Genomic DNA, 9,340 nt, shown 5'->3' with positions numbered 1-9,340 from the left:
AGAAATCTCCGGATACAAGTTTCTTTCTTTTCAGATTTAGATTTGGAAATATTTTCTATTTACTTCCTTAATTGTGTCCTAGGCAGCATCAACTTTTAAAGGATGGAATATAATTTTACCTATGTCTCATTGCTGCTTAGACTTTTGACACTGTACCTAAAAACACAAATTCAAGGTTATGGTGATTCACCATGTATTTTCTTATAAGAACTTTATAGATTTAGTTCTTGAATGTAAGGGTTTGATTCATTTTTACATACTATTTTGTGCACAGTGTGAGGTAGTGGTACAAGTTTATGTGTATGGATTTCCAGTTGCTTCAGCATCACTTGTTGGAAGTAAGATTCTTTGTTCCATTGAAAAGTCTTAGCACCCTTCTCAAATTAAAATGATCTTAAATACAATGGTTTGTTTCTGGAATCTCAGTTTTATTCTATTGATCTATATGTCTATCTTTATGTGGGTACTGGATGATATTGAAGACTTCAGTTTTACTACATTTTTTAATGTAGGAATTTGGGTCATTTTTATTTTCCTCATTCTTCAAGATCATTTTTATCAAATTTTCATATGAACTTTTCAAGTTTTGCAAGAATGAGAGCTGAATTTTGATAGAGATTACATTGAGTAAGAAGAGCACATAAAATGATATTGAATAACATTGTCTTCCTATTCATGATTATGGCATGTCTTCCCATTTGTTTAGATATTTTAATTTTTCTCAATGTTTTATAGTTTCTAATGGATAAATCTTTAAATTTATTCTCATGTATTTATAATAAATTGGGCCATTTTTCTAGTTTCATTTTTCAGATTTCTCATTGCAAATGTCTAACAATATAATTTTGTATTGTATCCTGCAAAATCCCTGAACTAATTTATAAGCTCTAATAGTATTTTTGTGAATTCTCTACCATTTTCATTTTCTTTCTTTTTTCTTTTCCTTTTTTTAGTTATCAAAGTTTATTAATGGTTACTAGGGTCAGTATAGAGAAAGTGGGGGTGGAGGGTAGGGGTGATGAAAACTCCATGGATGCTGGAATGTTATCCTGCAAACAGATCCTTGTCATTGCTGTCAAGAAGGCTTACACCTGGTAAATAACTGAACAGGCAAAAGTGATAGATACACAAGGGGGCTTCAGAAAGTTTGTGGGAAACTTCCGTTATATTCAAATTTATGTGCAGTCACCACTGGGGCTATTTCTTGCTGCTGGTTTCTTTGCTGGCCTGCTCTTCCACCTGCATGGCCAGGCCAGGGCCTTCCTGAAAGCTCGCAGAGCGCAGACGTCATTGGGAGGCTTGGCTGGGGTGGGTTCTGCTTTGTTCTCAATGGTCTCCAGGCCATAGTCTGGCTGCTTGGTCATCTCGGGAGGCCTTAAGTCAGGTTGGCCCTTGTTTAGAGTTGAAGAGGTGCAAGGAGTCTCAGGGAGAAGCCATCGCTGGTCGTGCTGACTACACAGTGCTCAGGTTGCAGGGGCTTCCTAAGATTTTCTACATACAAGATCATCAGGACAGCAGACATTCTTTACTTGCCTTAGTTTTTATTATTGTAGTATTGTTTATTTTTCTGTTCAATGCTATACGATTTTGACTAATGTTTACTGAGGGTCTTTCACTAGGTGCACAGGTATTTACTATAGTTAAATTTTCTTTTTTTAATCTTTTAAATTTTAATTTAACTTAGGCAATGCCCTATTTTTGTCTGTCTCTACGTGTGTTTCTTGCAAGCAGAAAATTGGTCCTGCTTTCTTACCCATTCTGTTACACTCTGCCTCTTTTTATTGGTATCTTTAATCCATTTACATTCATTGTTGCTATTCATATATATGAATTTATTGCTGTCACTTTGCTGTGTGTGTGTGTGTGTGCGTGCTTTGTGGTGTTGTTGACTTCTTGTTCCTCATAGCTTTCTTTTCTTGGTTCAGTTTGTGTTTGTGTTTTCTTGTCATTATTTCTTTACTGTGATTTTATTGTTTACTAGGTTTTTGTAGTGTACTTTAAAAAATTTTGATGCATTCTCCCCCGCCCCATTTTCTTCAAGGTTACCTTTTTATCTAGTGTTGTCTTCTCGCATTTTTTACTCTTGGGCACTACTTGACTTCCTATCCATTTGAATGTTTTGTTCTTACATTATTCCATTACTTTGAAATTGTCTTCATTGCGGAATATCGCAAGTTCTCTATTTTCAGTAGTCTAGCAAGCTTGTTTACTTTTAGCACTGCCTTAAGTGGATTGATTTCAGGGTGGTTGTGTCTTGTATGTTGATCTCAGGTGGGTGACATCTGTTGGTTCTCTGTCCAATGAACTTCCCTTAATATTTTTGTAAGTTTGATCTTGATTTTGAAAATTCCTTTCTTTTCTCCTTGTCTAGAAATGTTCTCATTTCTGCCTCATATTTCAGGGATAATTTTGCTGGATATAAGATTTTTTATTGGCAATTATTTTTTCATGTGTGTGTGTATTTCCTGTTATGGAACACCTATCTGAAACAAGTTATTCCTCTCGATAATTCCCCCATCATTTTTACAGTTTTCCGAATTTTTAAATAGTTTTATTGATTGTTCTTCTCATGGATTGGTATTAAGAGATTTATCTTCAGATGGGGAAATAGATCTATGTATATATATTTATAGGTTTAGTATTAAAGAAGCAGATGGATATTGGGTCTCTACTCAAGTACTCCCTCAACACAAGAACACTTTTTCCTAATAATCTGGCACTCTGAGATGCTCACCTTCCCTGCATGATCACTGAAGACAAAATGGATGCACAAGCAAATGTAGTGAAGGAAGCTGATGGTGCCTGGCTATCAAAAGATATAGTGTCTGGGGTCTTAAAGCTTGAAGATAAACACACAGCCATCTAGCTAAGAAAGAACAAAGCCCACATAGAATAAGCACACCAGCCTGTGTGATCATGAGGTGTCGATGGAATCAGGTATCAAAGACCCAGAGTTAAAAATCATAATGTGAATGAAGTGGGGGGGAGTAAAGCTTGGAGGCCCAAAGCCACTCTGTAAGCAATTGAACATATCCTTACAGGAGGGTCATGGGGAGAAGATGGGTCAGTCAGGGTACAGTGTAGCAGCAATGAAACATACATCTTTCCTCTGGTTCTTTAATGCTTCCACCACCACCACCCATTATCATGACCCTAATTCTACCTTACAAATCTGTGTAGACCAGAGCATGTACATGGATACAGATAAGAGCTGCAAACACAGGGAATAGAGGACAGATAAACTCCTCGGGACCAATATTGAGAGCAGCCATACCAGGAGGATAAGTGGAAGGGGGGGGTAGAAAGGGGTAACCAATTACAATGACCTACCTATAGCCCCCTCCCAGATGGATGGACAACAAACAAGGGGGTAAAAGGAGACATCAGACAGTACAAGATATGAAAAAGTAAAAATAATTTATAAATTATCAAGGGTTCATGAGGGCAGGTGGGAGAGAGGAGGGAAGGGAAAAAAAATGAAGACCTGATACCAAGGACTCAACTAAAAAAGAAAATGCTTTGAAAACGATGATGACAACATATGAACAAATGTGTTTGAGACATGGATGTATGTATGGATTGTGATGAGTTGTATGAGCCACCAATAAAATGATTTTTTTAAATGAGATTTATCGTCAAGTTTAGTAATTTGACATTCCATTCTTCTGCTTTGCTTTTAATATTCTGTAATTGTGATTTTCTAGTATTAATCTTCTGGATTCTTATTTGGTGTTTTTTGTATGGTTTCTAATTTTTCATTTACTTTGTCAGCATGCTCATGTAATACTTTCCTGGATTCTCCTGTGTTTTTTTCCCCATAGCATTCAAATTTCCCCCCTTGATTCCCTCAAAGTATCTGAGAATCATTCTTCCTAATTCAGCTTCTGGTAGTTCCAATATGTTTTCTTCCTCAGGAGTTTCACTCGACTGTGCAGTGACCGTTCATTTGTGCTATTGTTTCTTGCTTCTTCACGTGACCTCAGATGGTCTCTGAGACATTGTAAAGTTTTTATATTTGTATGCTAATATACAAATACAAAATGTTTTATATTTGTATATTTATCAGGTGGTAATGGAGTGAGTGGTGACACTGGCTCACTAATTGTAATTGTTGAAGGTACAGGGATGACCAAGTTGTGTGCAGACAGTTGATGGGGTCAGGTAGAGTGAGAAAGAAAACAAAACAAAACCACAAAGATAAACACAATGAAGGTTGATCAAGCAAACACCCCCAGCCCCTCACGCCCCCACACACATACAGAGACATACAAATACTAATGTATGGCTATCAAGGCCCACTCAGGGGGTGCACCATAGGAGTTGAATCTTGGGTGTGCAAGGATGGAAGTTAGTGATCTCTGCTCACCAAAGGGCTGTGAGAAGTTAGGAATAACTCCACCCCTGTTGTCCTGTGTTCCCATGCTTTTGATTTATCTAAACAACAAAAGAAATGGGGAAAATCTCCAGACAATCACCGACATCTGAAATAAGAATTACGGTAAGCACTGCTTTTCATCAAGGTTCCCTTCCTGAGCCAGACTTCCGTGGTTTTCAGGGGGGTTAGGCACCATGGGATGGTTCTGGTTCTCTGTGGCTATGTTAGCTGTCTATCAAGACAAATTTGAGAAGGGGAAAACAACCAAAGTCCAGTCAGTTCTCCTGCTAAGGAGCAGCAGGCTACTTCCCAGAATCAGAGCTTTTGCTGAAGTTGAGTGCTGGGACCAGGGTAGAGCACATGGCAGATCACAGCCCCGACCTTTACAAAGACAAATGTGTCGGCCTGTGTCCTTTCAGGGTCCCAGCGTGCTACGGAGGACCCAGTACGATTCAAGCTCCCCCTCACTAGCCTCCTGTGTTGTGCAGCATTCCCATCAAATCCGTCCTTTTCCCAGAGTGCTTCAGTCATCTTGGGGATTGGAGGGTGGGGTGCAGCTTTTCTCCCTAGTGGACAAGAGTGGATCCTGGGCCAGCTAAGGAGAAGAAGGGATGCAACAAGCTGCACTGGCAGAGAGGCTACCCTAATTGGTTGAAAGATAACGACGATGAGGATGGAGTAGGACAGGGCAAGGTTTTGTTTTATGCAGTAGAGCAGTAAATCTACTCGATAGCACCTAACAACCATATGAATTTATTGCTGTTATTCCTTTGTGATTTTATTGCTATGTTGACAATTTATTTGTTCCATGTAATTTTCTGTTCCGAGTTCAGTTTATTTTCATTTTTCTTTATTGTTTTTCTGATTTTGTGCTTACCAAATCGTTAGCATTTTCTTCTTTCCTGTTTTTAGGAAAAATCTTATTTATTTTAGTTTTCCTGTAATTAACTTTGGTTTTCCTAAGTTTAAAATAAAACTTATCTTGATATCATTCTGATTTCCTTTCCATTAGGAAGCTGTGTAATTATTTCATTGAAGGCCCATTTTGCTTTGTGGTTGTTGTTTGCAGATGAATATCTCTGGTTCTTTAAGTCTTGTAAACTAATTGCACTTTTAAGAATTCTCTTTCTAGTTTAGTTTCTGGGTGATGTTATCATATGTCTTAATCTCAGGTTGCTGTCTGACACTGTTGGCTTCCTGTCCAAAGGACAACCTTGAGCATTTCTTGTAAAATTAGTCTGATACTTACAAATTCTGAAAATGTCCAAATTTTGCCATTGTAGTTGAGGGACTACTTTCCTGGATCTATAATCCTTGATCGGAATTGTTTTCTTTCTTCAGGGCTATTTGTTTGTTTGATTATTCTCTTCTTGCCTGAATGTTTGTTGTTTTTTTCCCAAGCTATTGATTGTTAAGATTCTTTATCTTTCATTCTTAGACAAAAGGCTGAGAAATGATTTCTTTATCTTTCATTTTTAAAAGTTATAGAGTATCTTGGTTACTTTCTTTTGGGGGGTCTATCTTGCCCCCCCCCCCCCCCCGTTAAACACTTTTTTATTGGCAGTGAGCTGGAAAGGGCAATGGAGTTAGCGTACACAGGCAACTCGGCACACCGCTGTCACAAGGCAGCGAGAGTGAGAGGAAAGTGTGGGCTGGAGCCCAGGTGGTGGGTGCCCTCCCATCAAGAGGTGGGCATGGGAGGGCGGGGGCTGGAGTGTTGAGGGGTAGCCTCACACCACTTTAGCGGCCATGGGTAGAGACGAAGAGGGACTCGCTGGCTGCAGCCCCAGTCTGACGGCTTACAGTGTGTACGTCCCTTGGCAGGCGAGGCTGTTGGCCAGGACCCGCCAAATGGACTCCTCCTGGGCCGCCTTCAGGTGCTCTTTCCTGCCACCCCAGTCCTCAGGGCAGATGCCTGCAGGGCTCGCCCACAGGAGGTCAGGGCCCATGGCTTCAGCAGGGCTCACTTGTTGAGAGCATTGAGCTTGACGGACGCCTCCTCACTCTGGCCTCCAGACAGGAAGGTGACCCAGGTGACAGCAGGCTGCACGGTGCAGAGTAGTGCGGTGACGGTTGCCATGGCAATCTCCTCGTGCGGAAACTTCTGTGTGCAGGCATGGCGGGGGGTGGCCATATTGGGCTTCAGCCAGGTGGCTTCCCAGGAGACATGGTGGCCACTCAGGGCCTTGTGGACGGCAGCCAGCACCTTCTCGGTGACATACCGGCAGCGCATCAGGTCATGGTCGCCGTCGGGGAGGATCCCGGGCTCCACAATGGGCACACAGCGCCACTTGGCGAAGTCAGCGCCGTCTTTCTTGTACTGGACAAAGCGCCCAGACAGCCCGTCCAGCCCTTGTGTGGTGGTCTCGCCATTTGTTCCTGCCAGGCCCGGGACACCACACCCTTGTCGACCTTGATGCCCACGATGCTGTCCTTGGATTTGATAACTTGGGAGACAGGGCGCCCGTCGTCCGCCTTCTGGTAGAGAGTCTCATGGGAGAGGAGGACGCCCCCAATGCATGGGTTCACCCGGTCGTCAGCGGTCAGCAGCAGCTGGCCGTAGAAGCAGCGATTCTCTTGGGTGATCTCGGTCCAGATGGACTGCAGCCACTTCGCAATGCTTCCGGTGGACTCAGCTGCAGCCAGGATGCCCTTGCCTGGAGCCACAATGCGATGGGCAATGTCCGACAGCTCCTTCTTCTGCTCTGGGGCGAGGGCTGGGTATGGGTAGGGCATGGTGGCAAGTTCCTTCCCGGAGGCTGAAGGAAATGCAGCCGGTGGGATCAGTAGTGAGCGAGTGCAGGGGGGTCTATCTTGTATGGGTGAGAAAAAGGCATGGTGGCTGTATATGACCTCCTCCACTGGTTAGACAAGGGAGGAGGAAAATCCAAGTGCACGCAAACCCAAGGTCAATTGCCATGAGACCGAAAGCAGACATGCCTCCATTCTCCATTCTCCTTTAATTATTCTAACACCAACTATTCCTCCCATGACACTTCACTTCAATGCTGAGTTTTATAATTCCTTGCAATGGTCATACAAGAAACACAGGCAAAACTCCCAATTATATGTGTCTGCTAGAATAGTTACCAGGTTACCAAAAGGCAGGTTCAGTAAACAGTAGGGATACAGTGATTGATCCACAGCAATACCTCTCCTCATCCAGCAGCCAATGCTCCCTCTAGTCCTCACTCACCTTCCCAGCCATGTGATCCCTTGGCTTCTGTATCTGTGGACCAAGAAGCCTGCCTCTCATTCTGCTTCACACAGTACCGGAGCTGCTCTGCTGTGCTGCCTCATGGTCTCCTTACCTTGGCCTCTAGTCTTGGCATGGCTGCTTTTTTCTGTCCCGTTGTCTCTGTGCCACAGCCACTGGTGCTTCTGGGCTTGGTTTTTGCCACTTCAAACAGAGGTGTTAAATTGGCTCCACGGGTGGCTTTACTTCCGCTGGTCCTGGGGCATCTCGGTGTCCGTGCTTCTGAGAGGGCTCATTCTTACCTGGAGGTGTGGTTTTGGTCTTTCAGCAGACCATACTTCCAAGGAAATTGGAGTCACACCCTTTGGATACAAGATTGGCAATACTGAGCTACTTCCCTTCTATATTTAGATGGTTGGAATGCCTGGTTGAAGTATTGGCCTGTGTGGCAATTACATCATCTCCTGTCAGCTTATGAAGGGGTGGAGTCTAGCTTGTCAATCATGTCACAGCTTGATGACCTCATTTGGAGGCGTGAAGGAGATAAATAGCTCACTGGAGGCCAGATACACTCTCTGCTCTCTTCCTGCAAGACATTCCTGGTGACCAGCCACATGGAGCTATGATGATGGCAGCCAGAGTCTTGGAGCTGAAGGAGCCACATGCAGACCCACGCCAGAGCCAACATGCTTCCAACACCATTGGATCCATAAGACTTCCCCCCACTGGCTTGTGGTCTTCGTGCATTTGGCGTCATTGAATCTGTTGCATGAGTTTGAATAGGAATTTGCACACTGGGGTCGGACACATGGGCTAATATCAGACTTATGTACTTGAACTGGACTGGGCTGGGATGTTTTCTTAATATACAATTACGCATTGATATAAAGTTCTCTCTTACACACGAGTGTCTATGAATTTGTTTCTCCAGTCAACCCACACTAACACGCATGTTTCTCTTCTACTGGTAACAAAGAGCTGTTGAACCTGGGGCGAGCTTGTGTTGCACGATATGAATGGTGACAGTGCCCCATTAGGCAGAGTAACAGGTCATAGGTGCATATGACTGACTATTGAGGTAACAAAGTTCTCCTCTCACCAAAAGGAGTAGAATAAAACATAAGGAAAATTGAAAAGAAGAAAGATGTGGAGAAATTGGTAAAGATCAAGGAAAAAGAAGAGGAAGGGGAAAAATACCCTAGTAAAAAGGAAGAAAGGTGGGAGAAGAAAAGAGAAAGTTATAAAAACTCGAGCAAAAATGTGTTGCAGCAAGGCTGTCTGTGACACAGTGCCCAGAAGGGTGGGCAGGAGTCTGGCACATTGTCTGTACTTGCTTGCACCTCTGACGGCAGATGACTAGATCGCGAATCTTGAGGGTCCTGAGATTGTGGCCTGTCAATTACACATCACCTCAGGTACTACCCTGGTCTGCTTGAGATTCGGTGTAGTGGGTAGTTGCTCTTGGTATGAAGTGGTCTGAGCATATTGGGCAGGCGTGGAGTGATTCGGGGTGTCCCTAGTCTTTGAATTGGGAGAGGAAAGAAAGGAAACATTACCATAGATCACTGGAAAGGGAAGTGGGGAAGGCAGGAGAAAATCATTTCTGCAGTTCAGTTCACTAGCGTAGGCCTAGGACAGGTGGGAGCAGGCACAGCTAATTACACCGCTTTAACAGACAGGTTAGGGGTCTCCAGGGGCCACCCCATAGGCCTCCCTCCTCATATGGGCCTTCAATCTAAAAGACTAGAGCACCCTACTAATGGGTTTCC

The 9,340-nt window shown here is 43.2% G+C and overlaps 1 pseudogene; it reads right to left on the bottom strand.

Annotated features, from left to right (window-relative positions):
* Window positions 1-6,115: 6,115 nt before the first annotated feature.
* On the bottom strand, window positions 6,116-7,111 carry LOC142422668 (fructose-bisphosphate aldolase A pseudogene; annotated as a pseudogene).
* Between the last annotated feature and the right edge of the window lie 2,229 nt (window positions 7,112-9,340).

Source organism: Tenrec ecaudatus, chromosome 12 (genome assembly GCF_050624435.1).
Source record: "Tenrec ecaudatus isolate mTenEca1 chromosome 12, mTenEca1.hap1, whole genome shotgun sequence".
Lineage (NCBI taxonomy): Eukaryota > Metazoa > Chordata > Mammalia > Afrosoricida > Tenrecidae > Tenrec > Tenrec ecaudatus.
The sequence above is the reverse complement of the archived record's forward strand: the minus strand, read 5'-3'. Positions and strand labels throughout refer to the sequence as shown.